The sequence below is a fragment of the Talpa europaea genome (genome assembly GCF_964194135.1).
Source record: "Talpa europaea genome assembly, chromosome: 2".
Lineage (NCBI taxonomy): Eukaryota > Metazoa > Chordata > Mammalia > Eulipotyphla > Talpidae > Talpa > Talpa europaea.
The window spans coordinates 148,208,160-148,232,636 of record NC_140068.1 but is presented as its reverse complement, the minus strand read 5'-3'; positions in this window follow the sequence as shown (position 1 = coordinate 148,232,636).

Here is a 24,477-nt window from a genome sequence, read left to right as displayed (position 1 = left end):
TGTCTTCACCCTTGCCACCAGGGAGGCCCCATGACAGTCATTTTTTTTTTTTTATTGAGTATTTGCTATATGCCAAAAACTATATTAAGCACTTACATTTTCTAAAATAATATCTATTCCCTGAGTTAGGTATTATTGTTACTATTATTTATTTATTTTTTTCATACAGATGGGGAATCTGAGGATTTAAAAAGTGAAATAATTTGCCATGGTCACATGCCTTGCAAATTACAGAGTCTGTTTTCTCTGTCCTCTTAGACATTATGTAATGTGGCTTCTTAAATCGCAAGTCAACAAATAAATTATGTTATTGTAACATCAAGAATGCTGGATGATTATAAGACTTGGTTAAGACAAAGAAGACACTCATGATAGAGCTAAAATAAGCTTAATGTACTCACGATTATTGAAATGATTCTTTGTCTTAATGGAAAATTGTGATAATTTAATATAGATGAAATGCCAAATCCTGAATTGGTTAGCTATCCTGGACAAGTTTTACATTCACCACAGCCATGGCGAGGGCTGGTCCTGTTTGAAAAAAAAATACTGCATGGAATTTGCAGGTGGCAACTCCACCCTCCCCATGAATTATGCCTTTTCTTCATCAATCTTGGTCACTCCACACCCCCTGCCCCTGATTCCCAGATTACCATACCTTTTCCCTTCTTTCCCAATAACTTTTGGTCTAGGAAATAAAACAGTTCATCACAGAAAACATAAGCAGTGACTATTATCCCAAGTATATCCAAGAGGATGTTGTTCAGTATAAACTGATGAATTCAAAATTAATTTGAACTTGGATAATCTTTTGGTGCTTGTATGATAGTTTAGAAATCTTGACAAAATATTTTGTTTTATATCTTTTTATTCTGCCTGTTTTAAAACATTTTTAATACACTAGGCATCTATATCTAGATTTCTAAATACCAATCCCCAATAAAAGGAACCAGGGCTCCTTGGTAAAATAGTTGATTCTAGAAATGGGTCAAGGAAAATTCAAGATGAGTTTGGAGCTCATCATCAAACTGTCAAGAATATAAATCAAAAACAAAAATGGGAGATAGTATGTCAAATAAAAAAGCTAAAATTGAGCTTTTAAAACAAATAAAAAAGGTAAAACAATATGAGCAACAAAATAAACACCAGAGTATGGGATAACAACCTAATGTTAAAACTAATATACATGACTTCAACTTGATATTAATATATGAGATAGGTAGGTAGATAGACAGACAGATAGGACATAAACCTTACCTACAGAAATTGCCAAATAATATATGTAGATATACCCCTTAGTAGACTGGTATTTGCTTTCAAAGAATAAAGTTTGGAAATTAAAGCAATAACTTTACAATGGAGAAAACTGACAAACACTTTTGGGACCAATTTTAAATTCACTGAGGATAAGTCATGTTGTTATCATATGCTCCTTTACTCTTTCCTAAACTAATCATGGGGACGACAAACCCACATTTATGTATATTCCACAAAACATACGACCCACCAGTTAAGAAAAAAAGGATAAACTGAGAAATTGTCACAGAACAGGGGAGACATGATATGTAAGTGCAGTGATTGAGTTCTATATGAAATCCTGGAATAGAAAAGGGTCGTTCATGATAAAAGCTCAGAAAGTACTAATATTTAGGACTTTAGTTAACAACAACTCAGTTTTGACAAATATACTGTGGCTATTTAAAATGATAAAATTGGGAGAAGCAAACTTGGTGATATCTTAAGTTAGGGAAAATCATGTGGACAAAATAATAAAAGGAAACACAATAGCTATATGTGAAACATGGCTCATACAAAGTTGATTCAAAATAAAGGCTTATTCCAGGTGTTGAGGATATGTTGCAGAAGCAAAATCTGTTCTCTTTTCAGTGTAAGAGGATGCCCTTGTCACCTGAGACATGCTTGAAGATTAAAAAGAACATTTAACAAACCTGTTAAAATTGTTAACCAATTAAGGACAACATACTGTCATTGAATTTTTTTTCTCTAAAAAATATTGTCCATATCAATGCTCATTGGCAAAGATTTTTCATTCACCTTTCTAAGTCATAGTGAAAACTTTGTGTTTGGGATGAGACCTTCAATCTGGGGATTGTATGCAAGAATGGAAATGTCTTTTCAAATTTGCATATATTTCCTGCTCTTAAAATGCAAGCTAACTTCAGTTTTCCAGTTGTATGTCAATGTAAACACGTAGTATTTACATTTTATTTCTAACCTGGAGCTGGAGGGTATCCACTCCAAGGAGGGGAGTTGGGCCTTTTCCACAATCTGAACCACCTGGTTATACATTCATCTGTCATATTTGCTGAAAATACATTCAACCTTGTTAAGAAACCCTTGAAAGGTCTGTTGAAAGATCTTCATAAGTATTTTCCCAATCCAGTGGCAGAGAAGATTAGATAAACAACACTTTCCTACCTCTTCATAGACATTAGCAAATAAATTTGATACCTTCCATAGAAGAATAGATGCTGGAGATCATGTTGAATAGCTTCTTGAAACAAAAATCACCTGGAAAAATATTGTCTAGTGGTGTAAGCACTTTTCATTTTTGGCTGCCAACATTTCTGAGCATGTTGCTCTTGTTTGCTACTTTTCTACACATAAAATTCCTGTTTCCAGAATGCCTTGCATCTAGGGTATAAATGATGGACCTGTCTTTGGCCAATAACAACGCCCACAGGAGACTTGGCTCAGAAGTCGCCATCATGAAGAAGTGCTGGGCAGGGTTGGAGACTTTCAGCAAACTCAGAGACAAGGACTGCTGTTTTTTCTGGAGCAATAGTGCCCATGCTAAGCAGAGTCTGACAGCTGAGCAGCAGGCTTCATGGTCCAGAGAGATTCCTCAATGTAGATAGGCTGCAATGAGGACACAGCCTCAAATCTAGCTTTCTGGCCCTAAGGAGTCCTCTGTTAGTTACTCAAAATCCTCCCATGAATTCCTTGCTTACTTAGTCACAGTGAATTTTGTTGTTTGCAACTAAGCATCCCCACCTACACAATTCAAAATAATTAAAATATTTTTTCTCCTTTCTAACTATATGCACATGGGAGTTGGGGGTGTGCTTAATGTAAAACTAGCCTGGAGTTCTCTTACTAAGAATGTCATCTTCACCTTAAAGTCACATAAAGTCAAATATCCATTATTGTTTTCCAAAAGACACAAGTTTCTTCTTAATGGTTCATTTATTTATTTATGATATCTAATTGTCATTATTTTCAATAGTTAAATGTAGTGACTTTAAGTTCTGTGGTCTTTCCAGATTGAGAAGCAATTTCTCCTTTTTTCTCTTTCTATCATGTAAATTTGTTTCAGGTTTTTCATTAAGTAGGGTGGGATCTCAGCCCTTTGACTATTATTGCTTTGGTAAGGAACTGAGCCTGAGCAAGACCTGAGGATTCCAGATTAGGAGACAATCAGAGGCTTCTGTGGACATGATACTTCTTTCTGGGTCCCAGGGCCATGGGTTCTGTGTCTGGCTCTGCCAGAGGTGAGGTATCAGTAACTCCCACCACAGCTTTCCATTCTGCCAATGTCTAATGTAAACTCTTGAAGGAAATCTGGGTGACTGAGTGATTTGCTATTCTACTCGTTTTATTTTTCCTGCTGAAAGCAGTTAAACTAAATTTGAAATATATACTAAATATCTATCGCAATCTAAATTTAAAAATTAAGTCAGGTGTCCTTAGTTTATTTAGTTGTTGTAGGCATGAAAACATTTAAAATCCCAAGTAGGGCCTCCCTGGTGGTGCAAGGGGTTAAGTGTCAGTACTATGAAGCTGTCTGCAGCCACTGAAGCACAAGTTCGATCCCCAGTCAAGGAGATAACCCACATGGCGCAGCAGACCTCTCCTGTCTCATCCGCTGCTCCCCCTCAGCAGTGTATTTCAGTCAATCTTGTTCTGTTTCCTACTCTGTCTCTGGTGAATCCTCTCACTACCACCCCCTTGCCTCTGACCTATACCCCAGTTCTTGCATGCATAAATAAATCTTTAAAAAAATAAAATAAAATCCCAAGTAATCATAAAATACCAAAGAGAAGAGACAGCTAAAGGGAGGAGCTGGGTAAATATACAGTTGTCACAGGATAACCATCTATAGCTCTGTGTCTTTGGCCATGCAGTTAACCTTTAATAGGTAAATACTTTGGAGCTTGTTCTGTTCTGGCTGTGGAAAGTATCATTGATCTGCTCATCTAATTTTTAACTTCACAGTCTTCAGTGTAACCATGCACTCTCAGTCTAGATTATGTACAAACTTTAGCAACCTGTTACTGAACCTGTACCCACCTTCCTGGCCCATCAATCCATCTTGTAACTAGGTCATCTCACCATCCTGCTAGATTAGCTATGCCAAAGACGCATTCCTATTGGAATGATTGAACGGACTAAACTTCTTTGCAGACATAGGGACATATTCACAATCAACATATTCAATGTAAAGTAACAGAAAACTATAAAGCTCTAGATGAAATTAGTATTTGTTTAAACCACAGACATGATTTAAATAGTTTAAGTTGAATTCAAATATACCACATTTACATAACATATACCAAGTCATTATTAATAATTATTTTTCCATTCACTTATTTTAGATATTAAATTTTTTAACATTGTTTGAAGAGATTAGGCATGCTTATTTTTTAAATAGCAAACAATGCCAGAAAGTATAATAAAGAAATCAACAAAAGACCTCAAATCCAACCACCCCAAAATAACTAATATTTTATGTCCTTTACTCCACATACCTCACTTGCATGTAACACACAAATGGTTACCTGGTAAACAGAAATAATTGCATAACAATTAGAACACAAATACCTACTATTCATTGATTTTTTTCTTCTTCCAGGTAACTGATTATCTCATCATATTAATCATCCTCTTTCTGTTGCTTTTAGTTTTCTTTTTCCTCAGTATTCATTCAAATGTTGTCTTTTCTTTGTAACATTAATTTGATTTATAGATGCATCAACTCTGTTACATGCTGCTAATTACTTTATAATGTTTACAAAGGTGGTGTTTGAGTTGTCACTTTTTGCCCGTGTCTCTTCAGGTTCCCTTTTAATTTATTTCACTGTTGTTACTGATTGTGTCATCTATTTTGAGATTTTGATTTGTTGCATTCTTATTCTTTGGTCCTGAAATAATACAAAGCACAGGGTGAGGGAGGCAGGTGGGGGGTTTCTTCTATTCTTTGGATTGCTTTTTAAATTTATTTTTAAAGGTTTATTTATTTATGCATTTAAGAGCTGGGGTACAGGTCAGAGATGCAGGGGGTGAAGAGGATTCACCAGAGACAGAGTGGGGAACAGAACAGGCAGACTGACTGAAATACAGTGCTGAGGGGAGGCAGCAGGCAAGACAGGAGAGGTCTGCCTCGCTATGTGGGCTGCTCCCTGGCTGGCCGGGCATTGAACTTGTGCTGCAGAGGCTGCAGATTGCTTCATAGTGCGGTGCTTAACTCCTTGTGCCACCCGGGAGGCCCTGGATTGCTTTTTTTAAAGTTGGTTTTTGGTAGTATCTCTTTGAGCTGATCCTCTCTGCCCACCCCCCATAAGTCTGATGAAGTGCTTATTCAAGTCTATTACTCATTTTTGAATTAAGTTATTTGTTTCCTTATTATTGATCTTATTCTGGATACCAGTCCTTTATCAGATACATGCTTTGCAAATATTTTCTTCCATCTGTGGATGGTCTTTTTTACTCTCTTATCAGTCTCTTATTTTTGTGTAAAAGAACTGGGGTGTAGGCCAGAGGTGCAGGGGGTGACAGCATTTACCAGAGACAGAGTGGGGAGCAGAACAGGCAGATTTGCTGAAATCACTGCTAAGGGGAGCGGTGGGCGAGACAGGAAAGGTCTGCTGCACCTTACGTGGGCCAGCTCCCTGGCCTGGATTAGAACTCAGGCTGTGGCAGTGATAGCTCTAAGACTTAATCCCTAGGCTACCAGGGAGGCCCTCTATCAATTTTTTCTTTGATTATTTTTTGCTATCATATCTAAAAAATCTTTGCATTACCCAAGATCACAAAGTTTTTTTCTATGCTGTATTTTAGAACTTTTATAGTTTTATGTTTTACATTTAGATCAGTAAATCACTTTGAGTTAATTTCTGCATATGACGTAAGTATGGGTTAAAGGAATTTTTGGTTTGTATTTGCTTCAGCATCAATTTTTCCATCACCATATGTTAAAAGACTACCCTTTTCCACTGATTTGTCTTTAAACTTTTGTGGAAAAATCAATTGGATGTGTGTGTGTGTGTGTGTGTGTATAATCTTGGTTGCATTGATCTATGTACCTATTATTAATCCAATATAACCCAGTTTTGGTTACTATAGCTTTATAATAACCTTGAAATTAGGTAATGTTAGTCTTCTTAATTTGTTCTTTTTATGAAGATTTTTGGCTCCTTTTGGGCTTTTCCATTTACAAATAAATCTTACAACCAGTTGCCAAAATTCCTGCTGGGATTTTAGTTGGTATTACAGTGAATCTATAAATCAACTTGAGCTGAATTGCATGTTAACAATATCAAGACTTGGATTCTATGAACACAGTATGTTTTTCCATTATTGATTTCTTCCTTAATTTCTCTTAACACTATAGTTTTGGTGTACAGGTATTACTCATCTTTTTTTAGATTTATCCTTAAATATTTACTTTTCTTTTGGATGTCATTTTTAATTGTTTTTCATTTCAATTTCACATCGGTCATATTACTAGTGTACAAATAGAAGTTTGATTTTTGTATACTAACCTTATTTCCTGTAACCATGTTACACTTGCTAGTTTTAGTGACATTTTTGTATGACAATCATGTCATCTGTGAAGGCAGTTTATTCCTTTCTTCCCAGTAGCTGACATTATTGTTTTTGATTTTTTTGTTTTTGGGTTTGGTTTTTTTGTTTTTTGCCTATTTATCTTGGATAAAATAGAAAAATAGTCTATTTGATAATGTTCATTAATGGTTGGTAAAGCAGATATCCTTAACTGGTCCTAATCTTAAGTAGAAAGTATTCCTTCCCTCAGCATTAAGTATACTCTTATCTCTACATTTTTCAATGATGTCTTTTATCAAGTTGGGAAAGATACCTTCTGTTGCCAGTTTGTTGAGATTCTTTATCAGGAATGGATGTTGGATTTGATCAAATGCTCTTTCTGTGTCTATTGAGAAAATATTATGGTTATCTTTTTCAGTATAGAATATGGTGATTTTTTTTTTTTTTTTGCATAGGAGAACTGGGGTGTAAGCCAGCGGTAAGGGGAGTGAAAGAATTCACCAGAGACAGAATGGGGAGAAGAACAGGCATATCTATTGAAATACACTGCTGAGGGGAGCAGCGAGTGAGACAGGAGAGGTCTGCTGCTCCATTTGTGGGTCAGCTCCCTGGCTGGGGATCGAACTCAGGCCATAGCAGTGATAGTGCTGAGATTTAGCCCCTAGACTACCAGGGAAGCCCATGGTGATTGATTGATTTTTGAATGTTAAACTACCCTTGCATTTGTGAGACAAACTCCATTTACTTATAATGTTTTTACATATTGTTGAATTAAGTATTCTAACTATTTAGAATGTTTGCATCTGCATTTATATGATATTGGTCTGTGGATTTCTTGTATGTATGTCTGATTTTGGAATCAGGCTAATACTGACTTCACTGAATGAGTTTGAAAGTACTATCTTCTCCTTAACTTTCTGGAAGGGTTTGTAGAGCAGCAGTTCTTAAATGCTTGGTAAATTTACTAGTGAAGTCACAGGACCTGGAATTTTCTTGGGAAGATGCTTTTAAAGTACAAAATCAATTTATTTCATAAATATAGAGCTAGTTGAGTTACCTATTATCTTCTTAATTGAGCTTAGGTCATTTTTGTGTCTTTCAAGAAATTTGTCTTACTTTATCTGAATTACCAAATTTATCAACACAAAGTAGCTAATAATATTCCCTGATTTTCCTTGTAAGATTCTGTACTGATGTTAGTTCATTTCTGTTATTGATAACTTAAGCACATCTCTTTCATCTCCCCAACCCCCTTAGAACTTTCTTGGTATCTTTTATCCATTCAAAGGACTAACTTCTGGGTTAATTCTTTTACTCTATTATGTTCTTTCTATTTCCTTACTTCTGACCTGATTATTATCATTTCCTCCTACTTTATTAGTTTCTACTTACTTTGGGTTTTATGTGCTCATTTCTTTCTTTCTTTCTTTCTTTCTTTCTTTCTTTCTTTTTTTTCAGTCTTTGAAGATAGAAACTGAGGTCATCCTAGACCATCCTTCTTCTAATACAGGCTTGTAAAACTGTATTAGTGCCACCTCATGGTTTTTGATTTTGTTTTTTTCTTTTTGTAAATAAAGTTTTATTGAAGTCCAGTCCCTCACATGTTGTCATTGCTTTCTCACAGCAATGATAGAGCTGAATAGTTGTGACAGTAACTGTATGGCCAGCAGGGGCAAAAATGTTTACCATCTGATCCTTTACAGAAAAATTTGCCAATTCCTGAACTAGATCAATGTTTGTAAAATGAATAAATCTCAAAAACATAATGCTAGCTGAAAAAGGGGTGAAAAAATAGATATACTATGTCTTCATTTATATATTTCAACACACTAAACAAAAGTATATACTGTTTTATATATGTACAAAAATATAGAAATGATTGAAAACATAATATACCACAATTTTCAGATATTGATTCCTCTAGAGATTGTGGGAAAGTAAAATCTTTGTGAAAGAGATTTTAGTTACACCTCTAATTTTTTTTTATTTCTTTCTATAAAAGAGAAATCTGATACTGTTAGTATCGCTTTAATATTAAGCTGTGCATACCAAAAGTGTGTTACATTTTTTCCTACATCTCTGCATGTTTGAAATAGCTTGAAATTTTGGAAAATAATAAAAATGTAAAGCAAAGTAAAATTAATATTTATAAGGGTTTTTCTCCCAGGATATTTATCACAGTATAGTTTATAAAGGAAAAAAAAAATAAGCAAATGAAATATCCAGCAAAAGGGGACTGGTTAATTAATTAAGAATGGTCATAAGATTAAAATGCTTCCATAAACAACATAAATATCCATTAGGAATAAAACAGATCCTTGCATGTGATTAATTCATACAGTAACATACTATCTAGTGAATAAAAAAAAATGAGCTACAACTTCAAACAACTATATAGGTCAATCAACAGACTTTTGACAAAAGAAGTCAGATCCAAAAGAACACATGTATTACCCAGTTATGTCATGTTTAAAACCTGGTATAACTAACTGATAGTGCTAGAAATCAGGCACAAGACCATAGGGGACTGGTATGGCCTCAGAAGTGGCAGGAGGGAGTTTCTGGGGTCCTGCATTTCACAAATTTTATTGATCCTGTATTTGCTTCATTCAGTTCAAAATGCATTATCCTTTCCCTTTGGATTTCCTCTTTAGCCCATTATTTAGAGGTACTTTACTTAATTTCCTAATATTTGGCATTTTCAGAGATCTTCCTGTTAATGATTTCTAATTTAATTCCATTGCATTTAGGAGGCACGTGTTGTATGACATGAATTCTTTTATATGTATTCAGATTTGTGTCATGGCCCAAAATATGCTCTGTTTTGGTGAATGTTCCGTGAACACATATTTTTCAGCATCTAAGAGTTACTTTTGTTGTTTGTGTTCTTTGGTTATAAATAGTCTACATTTAAGAGAAACCGTAAGGTAATTGTCTTTCATTTTTTGACATCTTTCACTTACCATAATCACTTCATGTTCCATATATTTGTTGCAAAAGGCAAGATTTCATCTTTAAATAGCTAAGTAGCGCTCTATTATTAAGCACATACACTACAACTTCTTTATTCAGTCACTCTTTGATAAGATTTTATTTTTTTACATAAATCAATTTTCCCCAAATTATGATAATAAAAATTTCAAAAAAAATGTCTATTCTGCTGTTGAGAGAAGATTTTTATAAATCTCAATTAGATCAAGATCAAGTTTGGGGATAGTGTGGCTCAATATTTAATAACCCATCTGATTTCCTGTATTTTATCAATTATGTAAGGACAGGTATTGCTATCTCCAACTATTTTGAAATGAATCCATCTAAAGATATTTAGAAGCAAGTTGGGTAACCAAAGAGGAAGACCACATAATTACACTTTTAAAGAGACAATTTCGGGACATCGTGCCAATGAACACAAAGGAATGAATCGCTGGGTGTAGAACTGAAGGCATGAGCGAAGATCATTGTTGAGCCCTGGAGCACTTCTCCATAAAGGTCAGACCCTTCCATTAGTGCCAGTGGTGAATTTTTTAATGAAACAAGTTAAGAATGCATATGAGACTAACCCACTTGGAAAAAAAAAAAAAGAATCTACCAGTCATGACAATCTTCAGAGACACCTTTGGCTGCAATCACAGACACCATAACTATCATGTCATTAACCTATTCCTCTCCCTCTGCAAAAGGTCACTTGATTCATGAATTGTGCACCGCATACTCACACAGATAAGAGGCCTTTAACAAAAGCGAGATGTTGGCCGCCCCACCAACTCTATCTCACCCAGTTAGCACGTTTTCTAGCATGCTGTCATGAAGTCATTGGCAGTGTCGGTGTTCAGCAACTGCATTGCTCAGACGTTTCTAAAACCCTTTTAATCCATGACAAAGGCCTCCCTTTATTGTTGTTTTGTTTTCCTTTGCTGCCCTACAGCATGGCAGCCAGTGTGCGCTTCTGATAAGCAGCGAGCCATGCAGATGCCGTTCGGGTTCCTTGTGCACGGAGCCACCAACCTGCCAAGGCCCGCACGTGGGTGCGGCAAAACCTCCCCTCACCCACCCGAGCCAATGCCAGTGGTACCCGGCACAGTGTTAGCAGGCCAGAGAGATTCAGAAGAACACAAATGACATGTGTCATTGCCTGATTTGGGGGTGTGGGGGTAGCAGGTATAAATAATTGCATTCTAATCCAGCAAGCTTCCAACTTCCAGCACAAAGGGAAAGAAACTGCTAGTGGAATGAGGGACTGCTGGAGAGGTTATCTTCTCTTTCTCTTCCTGGGATTGCAGGGAGGGATGGAGAGAGCATGGTACTGGCTCAGCACATGATGCTGGTATTTGCTACTGTATACCTGCTGGTATAAAAGTGCCACTAGAAAAGACATTTGCTCTTTTATCTCTTGATAAAAGAGACTCCTGTGTGAGCAGGGGAGGGTGACAAAGGAAGGAAGAGCAGACTCTGTGGATGGTGGGCACCTGAATAAACTGGGTCGGACAAGAAATACGTGAAGGAATTGAGAGTCAGTTGACTGTGTGGCCTGAAGGACTGATTCCCCTGAGCAGAGATGAAGAATCCCGTCAGAGTGTACGTGGGGGAGATTCCCTTTTATTTTGTTTTTTTTTTTTTTAAGATTTATTCATTTGTGCATACAAGTGCTGGGCTGCAGACCAGAGATGTGGGGGGTGAGAGGAATCACCAGAGGCAGAGTGGGGAGCAGAACAGGCAGACTGACTGAAATACACTGCTGAGGGGAACAGCGGGTGAGTCAGGAGAAGTCTGCTGTGCCATGTGGGTAGCTCCCTGGCCAGGGATCAAACTCGTACTTCAGTGGCTGCGGACAGCTTCATAGTGCTGCATCTCAATCCTTTGCGTCACCAGGGGCCCCCAAGGGTTGTTTTTAAAGCTTGCCTCTGACCCTTTGTTTGGTTTCTCTATTCCACATGTAAGGGATACCATCTGGTATTTGTTCTTCTCCTTCTGGCTTATAAGCCATACATGTGGGCAGATTCTGAGGGAGATGCTGAGCTGAACGATGAGTCAGAGTGGGGTCATGTTCTTGATAAGCTAGAAAATAGTTCAGCCAGAGGAGGCAATATAGAGGCAATTAACACTCCAATGGAGAATTCCAGAGAATAATGTGAATCAAGAGGATTAAGAGATGGAGGACTATTTCTTGGATAAAGGGTTACATGATGAGAATCATTGGGATCCATGGGATATTGGAGGTGCAAGACCTCCCAGAGGCTGCCCCCCACCTGTGGTATGCATCTTTTAAGTGCAATGGCAAGTGCTCTTCCATCATGCCTTGTTCCCAAAGGAGCCAACAACAATTTCAAAGCTACTTCAAATTTTGTATACATCACAGATCAATATCCTTGAGCCATTTGTGACAAGAGCTGTGCTTCTAGCTCTCAAAACCTTTCCATTCTCCTCTTTAGTTTTCAGATGATTAAGAGATACTGTTTTGCTTTCTACAGAAATCTATAGCAAATTCCAAGGAGCCAGAGGGGAGAGACTAATTCTATCATGGACATTTCTTTTCCTGAGGATCTCTTCTTAACAAAATAGAGTGCCAGATTCTGGTTATGAAGCTTTCTATCCCCTCTTACCGCTCAGTCAGATCCTTATCACACCTGGTATATTCTATCCTCCAAATAGACGGGAGAAATAGCTGTTCTACAATTTGAACAACAGAAAAGTATTCTCTTCTCAATCTGGGATGTGAGAGCTTGAGTTTCTGTCCATCTGTCAATCAGCTTTGCAAAATGGTGTTAGGCAAATGATTGAGAGACACCCCCATCCTTTTGAGATTCAGCAGTTACCTAACTCTTCCCCTCCTTCAGATTGCTTCAGATGGCTTCCCCATCCATCCCACCTCATCTCAAACTGGCACCTTCAGTATCTCACATTCTCTGAGTTTCTTTCCATAAAGCCCCACTAATTTGCCACTCCCCCAGATCCACTGCCTGTCACATCTCTGAATCTGGGAGAACGCCCAATGAAGACTCAAACTCTTTCCAGTATAACTGGTTGTTTAGAGATTCTTTTTTTTTTTTTTTAAGATTTATTTATTTATACCTATAAGAACTTGGGTGTAGGCCAGAGGTACGGGGGAGTGAGGTGGTGAGGGGATTCACCAGAGACAGTGGGGAGCAGAACAGGTAGATCTACTGAAATACACTGCTGAGGGGAGCAACGGGTGAGAGAAGAGAGGTCTGCTGCGCCGTGTGGGTAGCTCCCTGGCTGGGCAGGGATAGAACTTGGGCTGCAGTGGCTGGTGATAGCTTGATAGTGCTGTGTCTTTAACCCCTGTGCCATCAGGGAGGCCCCTGTTCAGAGATTCTGACTGGAAAATCTGCACCCCCTACCAGGCATTCCACACTCCTGGCATCTTTTAAGATCTAACTTAAGCCATGTCTCTGGGCATTCCCTGAGCATGCACAGCCACATCTGCATCTTGCTTCCTCCATCCATTTCTCCTTTTTCATCTGTTCACTTCAGTTCTCTCCTCTTTCCTCTCTTCTCTCCTCCCCTCTCCTTTCTGGCAAATATTTAATGAGATCCCGTGGTACACCAGGCACTCATTCCTTGAGGAGCTGGGTTGCAGGAATAAATAATACATGTGAGATCTTGGTTCTTACAGAATTGACATTCTAAAAGGTGGAGAGAGCGACAAACCACTGGATAAACAAGAAAACTATCAGGTGGGCCATAGTGAATGTGTGGTAGTGAGTGTGATGAGAACAGCAGGACACATACTCTCAAAGGGATGGAGGGAAGCCTTCTTTGACATAGCATTTAGTCTACGATCTAAATAACAGGAGGAGGAATCCTTGCTTCATGATTTCATGATGAAGAGAGCAATTCATTGACAGGAAATTACCAATGCAAATCCCTAAGATAAAGGCAAATTGAGGAAGTGCACTTTATCCCTTATTGCTTCGATGCCATAACTATACAAGTTATAATAATGAAACATATAAAGTACCTACAACAAACCTTATAGAAATATGAAAAAATCTGCTTTGATTTTTTTTTAAAAACTTTTCCATGCTTATACACTCTTTTCTTCCCTGGTGGATTCTCCCCAGGGCATCTAAAAACCTAGCCTAGTAAATTCTCAGTCTACCTCTGATGATATCGACCAAGAAGCAGATCCAAACCTCTTATATTTAGGAGGAAAATGGCAATTTTTGGATAATAATAAGCGAATTTATTCTGTAACTGTTCTCCACACTGAATGATGCTTAAACCCAGGAGAGAAATTAATGCACAGCTCATCAAGATTTACGCTTAAGTACATGCCTAACTCTTGACTTTTTCTCATTAACTTTTATGGTGCAAAGTTCTTTCAGTGGCTCCCTTTCACAGAATGACCCCCTGCTCCACATCATCCATTAACCAGCTTCCCCTGACTCAACCGAACACATCATAAAATTATTTTCAGAATGAGCGAGAACCCACCTTTACATTTTATGACTTGTACAAAAAGAAACAAGAAAAATATGCAATTTATAAAATGATAATCTGCAGTAATATGGAGCTTTTAAGTTAATGGGACATACAGGGAATTGTGTCATTAACAAAAAAAAAAAAAGAAGAAGAAGGAAATACATTAAAGTGCACTTAGCACTGCTGCCGGTGCATGTGGGTCCATAGTGCAAAAAGTGGAGCGAAACTGCATAAAACAAGGCAGATGCACAGAATGCCACTTTGCTCCTTAGGACTTCAAAGTTTTCTGAATTAAAAAATAAAGTCATAGCACATACTCCTTCGGTGAACAGAGGTGAGAGAAGCAGCTTGTCTTGGCTCTCCAGCAGCAGAAGTTGAGAGTCCCCACGGTGGCCTCCCAGAGATGGATGGGCCCCAAGCAGCACCTGCTGACTTGCATAAAGTGTGAGTGGGAGCCCAGAGCAGATCCCCTGGTCTGCAGCCTGTTTCAGGTTTCACACGGAAGCAAGCAGTTTGCCAGAGGGCAGGCACAGAAGGGCTCTCTCCCATAGCACAAGCATCTCGCTCCACTCCTCACAAAATCTGGGGCCACAGGGGCCATTGTGATTGTCCTCTGCTGAGCATAGCTAAGAGTGACCAAAATATTAAACAGCAATACTAATTTAGGGATCTGTTCCTAGATATTTCTTTCTTTTTTTAAAAAAGATTGATTTATTTATGCATATAAGAACTGGGGTACAGGCCATAGGTGTGGGGAGGTGCGAGGGTTCACCAGAGACAGGGGAGCAGAACAGACAGATCTACTGAAATACACTGCTGAGGGGAGTAGTGGGTGAGGCAGGAGAGGCCTGCTGCGCCATGTGGGTAGCTCCCTGGCTGGGGATCAAACTCGTGCTGCAGAGGCTGTGGACAGCTTCACCCCTTGCATCACCAGGGAGACCCCTAGATTTTTATTTTTAATGTGAAACTGCTGATTCCATAAGGCAATTTTTTTCAGTAATAAAGAAGACAAGTGAAGGAGTTCAAAGTCGGCCAGTGTCATTTACTAGGTAACTTCTGTGAAGTTATTGAAGTGTGTTCTGTCTCAGTTTACTCATCTGTGAAATGGGTATATTGGTAGCACGCACTATATAGAGTTGTTGTGAGGACATTGGAGGTGATTGACTGATGCTTAGGGTCATGCACAGCTCATAGCAAGTATTCGGAAACTTACCTGGTATAGTAGCAGGAGCCAACGCTGGACAAGACAAAAAGGCCCCAGACGAGTCACCATTCCTGCCAACTGGTTTAGTCCATAACAAGAAAATATCTCTCTCCTCTCTCTCTCTCTTTCTTTCACTCACACACCCCTGATCTCTGAAAAGAAATGTATCAGAATCAGAATGTGACTTGGTTAGCCTTTGAGAAGTGCTTCCAGAAACACCACACTTCTCATGACTTTTTAATAGAGTCAAGTAGATCAGTAATCACCACCCCCCACCCACATCCACCCCAACACCTTGTTGGTTCATCCCTCATCAACTAAAGTGAACCTTTTGTTTGCTGTTCAGGTGAACGTTTCAGGTGGCAAGTCAAGCACTGGCTGTTCTTTTATTTATTTATTTTGTGTAGAAGCACTGAAGTGCAGGCCAAAGGTGCAGGGGGTGAGGGGATTCACTAGAGGCAGAGTAAGGAGCAAAGCAGGCAGACTGACTGAAAAATACTGCTAAGGGGAGCAGTGGTCGAAACAGGAGAGGTCTGCTGTACCATGTGTTTTAGCTCCCTGACTGGGGATCGAACTCAGGCCTTTGCAAACAGTGATAGTGATGAGACTTAACCCCTAGGCTACCAGGGAGGCTAAGCACTGGCTGTTCTAGTCTTTCTTTGTGTGTTCTGTGAAACAGCCATGCTGTTCCCTGGGTGCTGCCAATCATCATGGAGGATTCTGGATAAGAAGTAAACACTCAGGTCCACAAGGCTTCAGTTCTGGGCCCACAGCAGCGTTTACCAGGAGCTTTCGATAACCCACATCCAGAACCTCATGCAGATGCCAGGTCTCTCTCTGGACATGGGACCTTACCATGGTGTGTTTTAAAGGATGGTGTGTTTTAAAGGATCCCCCGGGGATCTTGATGTACAGTGATAGGTGACCTGCAGAGTGCTAGCTTAGGCTCTTATTTTACAAATAAGGACTTTGAAGTGAATAAAATGATGTGCTCCAGGCCTCAGTGGCTTGTGAGCGATGGGGCAAGAATTACTCTAAGTTTAAGACCCTTAATCCACAGTATTAGTGGCTCCCAAATGGGAAGGGAGAGTTGCAGAAGAGGGCCTGTCAGAATCATGTGGAATTCTTTTTCTCCATGAACACCACCAGCTCTGCTCTGTTCCACTGGCCACAGCTCACATCATCTCAGAATCTGATAGTGCCCTAACACCCCTCTGAGCTCAGCAAAAGTACCCGAATGTCTGGTCCATCAGAGACATGCAGATCATATATAATCCTGAAGCTGGGGCTCAGAAGCTTTATATTTGAAGACCTCCTCAGCTCATTCTTACAGGATTCTAGATTTGAGAAATGCTCCTTAATGTGTCAGTTATTGAATAGGGGTTCATTGTCTATGACTAACAAAACTTAGTTTAAGACTGGACAGTGAGGGCCCAGGAGCCAAAGGTCAAGGACAAAGATCAGAGATCTGCCTCCCAGGCATTTCAGAGCTGCCTCCCAGGCTCAACTAGGATTTAGTGTGACCTCCTGTGATCAATTCCCTTTTATCCCAAAAGATTTAACCAGAGTTAAGATTCCTCAGTTCCCCCTTATTTACTCTGCCTGTGCAATCTTGGTGTTTGTTTTATCTCCAATGTATCAACATTGGACATGGATATTTTTGAGCAGAGCTGCTGGTAGCAGAGCTTTGGAAGAATCCCAGCACACAAGGGCTTTTCATGGAACAAATAGAAGAATATTACATTTAATCATAATCAGTTCTGCTTGCTGTGGGGTGATAGTATATTTAACTGAGGGTGCTGCTAAACTTGAGGGCACTGTGAATGGTTCTGTAATCTAGCCGGACTTCAAGCATAAATAAGTTTGTGAATAATCGGGTTTACATCTCTGCAATACCCACAACCACAATGCAGGTGGACTCATAGTCAATGCTTCCAAAGAGACTTCCAGCCAAACTTGTGCAAGATTTCTCTTCCTAGAGGTCTGATTATGGTGAGGTCTGTTTCACCAATGGCGACATATTTCTTGAGCAACAGTATGGGCTAATGAAGCCACAGCACACCACCCTCCACAATGACCCTCTGTTGCTGGGGTCTGCAGGAGACAGCCGTCTGGATGGGGCTTCTCTCCAGGAGTCACAGATTCCTGCATCTCGGGGCAGCAGCCTTACGTTCCCAGTGTGCTGCTGTAGAAAAAATGGGGCTTTTGCTGAAAGCCATCCTTTGTCTCCTTTCTAGCCTAGTTTGCCATCCAAAAGATTCCACAGAGTTGATGTTTCCGTTCCTTTAATTCAGTGTTTGGGATGACACAGTCCCAGCCCAGCTGTCTCCCCAGCAAAGGGGTATGTGTAAATGTTGCCCAGTGCTCTTGGCCTCCTTTCTTTCTTTGGGTCGGAAGCAAGGCTGTCACGCTGTATGTTGTTATTTAAGGGATATGCTGAGATGTTTCCTTTCCTTGGTGGAAAAGATCTTTTCAAGGGAGCCTCTTTATTCTTCTGACATTTCCACTCTTGAAAAGCTGACCCAGTTCCCGCAGAATAACAAAAGAAGCACACAGAGAAAACAGATTCCCCTGGGGGACCGATAAACCCAGGTGAACTCTGGCCAACTGAGTTTCCCTCAGAGAACTGGGCAATCTGCCAGAGAGCTGAGGAAGACAGTCACATCTCAAAGAGGGATGGACAAATTAGGCTTTGAGCTGTGTTTTGGGATTTGCCTTTGATATGTGTCTGCAGGAAAGCTTGGTCAGTCACACACAGTCTGGAGAGGCAAATGTCGGGACATCTGGTCTACCAGTTGTCCTCTTTAAGCCTAGAAAGGGCTTTCTTGGCACCTGAGGAATCACCCTTAAGCCTGGGTCCCTGGGGTTCCTGAGCCAGTGTCAGTAAACCACATCAGCCTCCAAGGTTGGCAGGGCTTGAATCAGCTCCCATTCACCAAGGGTAGTAAGTACCCTCTCCAGAAATTAGCACCTCTTTCAGTTGGAAATCTGGGGAGAGGAAAGTGAGAAAGAGAATGCAGCACCAGGTCCCGTACAAATCACATAGCTTTAAATATTACAATGATTTGTGTTACCATTGCTTAGAAGATTCTGAAGAGAAGTTGGTTCCTTTATTTGCCATTCTTCTCCAATATTCTCTGTACATCAGCAACTCAACCTTTTCCCTTCTCTGCTAACAAAACTAAAAAGAGGCTGAGGCCTAATTTCCCTCTCCTCCACTCTTATCTTCTCAGGTGTTTCTGAATTTTAAAACTGTGGCTACTATTATGACTGGCCTGTAATTAGCTTTCTAAACCATGAGTTACATGTTTGTCATTGTTATGTGCAGAGAAAAGAGGAATTCTCCTTTAGGATATGTGTTCTTGTCATCAGATTCATGAACAAAGAACACCAATAGAGGTGGCCACTTATATTATTTGTTTCACATTATCTCTTAGAAAACAGTCCTTATCCTTTACATAACATCATCAGTAAGAGAACCAGGTCCTAGGAGAGAGGCAGATACACTGCATCGGCGTAAAAGAAATAAAAGTCCCTTATTCTACCAGGGAAATACTGAGAACATTTCACAGGTTGTCCTTGTAGTGGACCTTTAAGAATAAATCAGAGGTTGTTTAGTGGATCATGGTGAGGGCAGATGAGGAAGAAAGAACCACACATGCTAAAGGTCCAAGGTGAAACCATAATGTGGACTGGTGACTGTATGAGATATGAGACCGGAATGGTGCCTGTGATAGGTTCTAGAAAGGTGATTCCAATGGCAGTGTATAAAATGCACTGGACTATTCTCACCCTCATACTCATATGCATGGGGCACACCAATGTGCTAGGCACTGTTCTAGCTGATAACAGCACAGCACAGAGTAAAATAGTGGGTTAACGCATCCTGTCTACTCGTTCGTAGTCCCTAGGTAAAGGTGAAAGTAAAATCAGAATTTTCCTGTTTGAACTTGAATTAATTTTTTTTAATTATGCAGAATTCATGTCTAGCAGAATGAGTTCACTGGCATCAAAGCTCTCAAATATCCCCAATGAGTGAATCTTGGTATAATGAAGGAAAAGTGTGTTTCACATGCACACAGACTCACTTACATGCACACACACACGCACACTTATTTATTTGCTTGCCAAATCCTCAAATAAGTCCTGAGCAGGCTACAGACCCTCTAACCTACTCAAGCCACCAGCCTCCACCCCCAGTGTCAGGGAAGGCCAATACCAGGCTCGTGGCAGCTCCCCAGAGGCCAGCGATGGGTGTTGCCATCTCTGCCTCTGTCTCCCTGCCAGTGCATTTATCTCTCAATCAGTGTTCTAAGTGCCAAAGGCATGTTCAGCAATAAAGAAGAGAAAAAAAAAATGATTTCATGTCTCCCATGTGCCAAGGTGACGGCTTCTGCTTTCATATATGTCATCTTATTTCAGCCTCATAATAATCCCATGAGATAGGTATTGGCATTCCTAAATTTCTTTCAAGAAAACAGAGGCTCAGGGAGCTTAAATCGCCTACCAACACCATGCAGCTCTTATGTAGCCACCTTTTGCCATTAAAGGCTTATGGGTGAGGAGTTCCATGTGCATTGGGGTCCAACCTTGGATCTGTATACCACTTCTAATCTAGAGATTTAATACTGGGTCTCCCTGGAAACATTTCTTACTCTTCCTTAGCCTCAATTCCTTTATCTATGAAAGAAGGGCGATAATCATTTCAGAGGTTTATTATAATTAAATAGGATGGTGGTTATAATGTGATTAACCCTTGGCAGGCCCCATAGCACGCATTCAACACAGAGTAGCTATTCTAAAAACAGTGAGGTTGGTAGTTTCTGAGGCTTGGCTGCATCTCTTTTTTAAAAATTTTTATTTATTTATGCATACCAGATCTGGGGTACAGGCCAGAGATGCGGGAGGGTGAGAGGATTCACCAGAGACAGAGCAGGGAACAGAACAGGCAGACTGACTGAAATACACTGCTGAAGGGAGCAGCGGGCGAGACAGGAGAGGTCTGCTTCGCCATGTGGGGTGCTCTCTGGCTGGCCAGGGATCAAACTCATGCTTCAGAGGCTGCGTATTGCTTCATAGTGCCGTGCTTAAAGCCTTGCACCACCGGGGAGGCCTCGGCTGCCTCTCTTTCATAGGAAACTTTGGTCAATTTCCTTTTCCATTTTGTCAGCTCCACCCTTAGCATCAAAGAGACGCCAGGGGTTCAAGGCCAGAGTATAATGGACCACTTAAGAGCAGCTTTCAGGTCTGAGCCACTAGTTGGGATGCTGGTCACCCCTGCTCCTCTCTCGCTGACTGCAATGTTGTCCCTGGTGGCCCTTTAGGGAAAAAGAGAGCAGCTATTCTTGGGGCATTCAGAGCAAAATATTACATAGTGCTAAATGATGGAGGCAGCCAAGCATGCCTGAGAAGATTGCTAAATGATTATCAAAAGCATACCCAGGCTAGACAGTGTAGAAACAACTCACAACCCAGTCTACACAGGGCTATTGGTCAAGTCCTGAAGACCAACAAGTGCACCAGGGCAGAGTGGTGAGCTCTCAGTGTTGTAACACAATAAAGTTGGGTTGAGGAAACATGCCAGAAAGATCGTCTACCGGTCCACCATTCCTCTGTGCCACTGTCGTGACCACAGAGAAGTAAAAATAATCCTAAAAGGGCCATGAGCCTATCAGCCTTGCACAAGGAGGGAAATACAGTTGAGCATGAAGGGTGCCACTGGCTTCCTGGGCAAGGTTGTCAACACGTGGATGGTGCAGATGGCACTGAACAGTGCTGAAGACTCTGGCCCCGTCTAGCAATAAACTTCAAACACACCCTTTGATTGAGCCACATTCGTAATGGCAGAGCAAATATTTCCTCCAAAATTCCTCAACCATTTGTCTTGATCTGTTTACTCACTTCTTCCCTCTTAATTGCATCAACAAAGTTTAAATATAAAGCAAATGCTTTCCCACAAAGTTTCCAGATATGATCCTTGCCAGGATGACGAGATTTTCTCTATTCATTCTGGTGGAAGATCAGAGGTGAAAATCTGATGCAGAGTGGAATGCATTGCTCTAATTTGACAAAAACAAGAATACAGCTCACCTGGCCAAGCTGTGGCTGAAGGCGAATTCCAAGACAAGCAGAGCAAATCTGAGCTTAACAGTAGGAGTTAAGAAAACGTGCATGAAATTACTTAGATTTTTCGAATTTTCCCCTTATAGCTCTTATCATGGCTGAAGAAACATAAGTGTGTGAGTGTGTGTGTTTTTCTTACAAGGCTGTAAAGCACCAAGATGTTCGATAACACAACACACATGCAAAGGCACAGAAGCCCTTAAGTAGAACATGGCTTCTATATTTTAACCTTTGCAAATGCACTGAGTATTTTGTACCAGTTCCGCCTGCTTCTTCCTACACCTGGCTGGGTGCTGGGCATGGCAGGCCCAGGAAGAAAAGGGGTGTCTTCCGAGCAACTAAGAGCAGAGACTGACACATAGATCTCACCTACCACTGGAAAAACTTTGAGCAAGTACATAAATCAAATGATGAAAAAGAATAACACCCTGAACCAGCATGCGGTAAATGCTGCATATAAATCTTTGCATTACTGCAAACCTCGAAGGTACTGCAACTACCCTCAGGTGCTTTGGAACCATTCCAAAATGCATAGTTTAGTTAAATGGCCCTATCCAGATGTCGAGATAAAATGAAGGTCTTTCTTGGACTCCATAACAGAGAATTCCACACCCCTCTCGATAGGACTAAGTCACTGCCTAAAGTGTTTGGTGTTGTGAGAAGGACTTGGGAAAGAATGTTAGAGAAGTTGGAAACAGCTAAAAAGTTTGTAACGGTGAATTCCAAGAAATGACCGAGGAAGCCATTCTACTTCTATAAGAGAGTTAAGTGGAAGTGAAAACTCCACTAGGGTAGATAAAGCTAAAACTGTTAACAGGGTGGTCCCAGAGGAAGGGGGAGGTTCCAGGTTTCCTGCCCCAGCCAAGGGAGGGTGGAGCTGAGTAGGGAGAGAAGAAGCTGCAGAAGAGACTGAGGAAGGAAGGAAGCAGGATGGAACCAGAAGGAGACCTGGAGGAGGCGCATGGAGCCGAGAGACACGTGAAGAAACTGCGCTTGCCTTTTGGTCGTGGACGGGGTGACACAGATGTGGGTGAGACCCATGGGGAGGTGACAGTTGGCAGCATTTATCTTGGTTTTGATTTTGCTCTTTCCCTCCAGACTTGTCTGACTGTTTCTGCTCCTTTTCTGGGGGTCCCCACTGGAAGATGCTTTAGACTGAGACAGGCTTTGGGGCCTTGCTCTGGGCCAACCCTGCTTGGGTGGACTTTTACCCATGAGGGGACGGATCACTTTGGGTGCCTGATTTAGAAACTATATTCTTTGCCTTTCCTGTGTTGTTTCCTAATTGTATGAAAGTTCCTTCCCATTAAAGTCTCATATGTTCTGTGTTGATGCGGCGGATGGCAGAACCTATTTAGAGCAGGCAGGTTTGTGGGGTCTGGGCTGCCCCTCTCCCTGCCCTGTAACAAAACCACCATAGGCCCCTAGAAATATAAGGAAGGAGACAGACCCCAAGTGCAGGAAATACAGTCTTGAAGAGATCTAGCAGAAGGGCGAAAGCGTGAATCCAATCCTGTCTGCTTAATCTCCTGGTCAATTGGAATGTTATCCTCATATTCCTAGTATTTTTCTCCAGCAATTTGGGAAATTTGTCAATACTTGTTCCATTTAGCCACCATACACCACAAGAAAGCAGATATGGTGTTAGTTCTCTTCCAGCACAGTAATTCAAGTTCTTTGGGATGCGGGTAACAGAAACTGACTTTAGCTAAGAGAATTTGCCTGAAGATAATAAGGTAACTCACTGAAGGTAAAAGAAGGATGAAACGAACAAATCAAGTTTAGGGAAGAGCAGAAACCATAACTGTCTCTGTAAGGCCAGCTCAGTAGGTAACTCAAGACTACAGTTCTCAGTCTTGTCTCTCCTGCCCCTGGTCTTCGAGAAATTCTTCATCCATGGTGAGGCCAAAAGCAGGAAGAGAGACATAATACAGGCATGAGTGCTGGGCATCAAGTCTGTATTTTAGGAGCTGCATCCAGCAGAGAGGGGCATCATCGTGAACCATCTGGGATATAATGCTCTCTAGAGTAGATCTTTGTGTTAGAGGCACATGATGATGAGACACATGGTGATGAGTTGTTGTCAAAACAGAAAAGAGAGGGAAGGCTTATCAGAGGAAGAAGCACTCAGGCATACTCTATTTGTGTTAGAGAAAATTCTTCAATATGGAATGTATTACCCAAAAGCCCAACACTGGTAAAATTAGGTCATGCTTGAAAATATAGTATGTTCTCCCTTGTCAAAAGTGGCTACGTTTTGGGCCTCGCTGGTGGCGCAAGGAGTTAAGCACAACACTGTGAGGCTATATGCAACCTCTGCAACACAAGTTCAATCTCTGGATGGCCAGGGAGCTGACACACATGGCGCAGCAGATTTCTCCAATTGCACCCATTTGGTGTTAACTGATGTTCTTTGAATATCAGAGTTCCATTTTCAAATGAGTTTGAGGATGACTAAGTTGAAGATAGTGATTACTAGCATTTATATCAGTTTCTTTCTTTGTTTCTATAAAATATTTCCCAATGTCACTGTAATTCTCCAAAGGCAGGAAGAATCATGAATGCAAGCTTTCCCAAATTCATTTGACCCAGAATCCTTCCAGTGAGGAACAATGTGGAACTCTTTTTTGAGCCCTATCTAGTAACATATAAAGGGTGCTGTGTTTCCCTGGGCACCCTTTGAAAAAGGCTGCTGTGGCCTATGGGACTCTGTCTTTTTACACACCTTAGTTGTCTTCTAGTGCACTTGAGAGGAACAATACTCAACTCTTAAAGCTGCTAGGTTTCATGATAACATTTTGATTCTGAATTTATTTTATAGTTTATTTCCTAACATATAAGATAAAATTCTCACTGAGGTGCACAGTTCTAGGTGTTTTAAGCAGTGCATAGACTCTTGTATC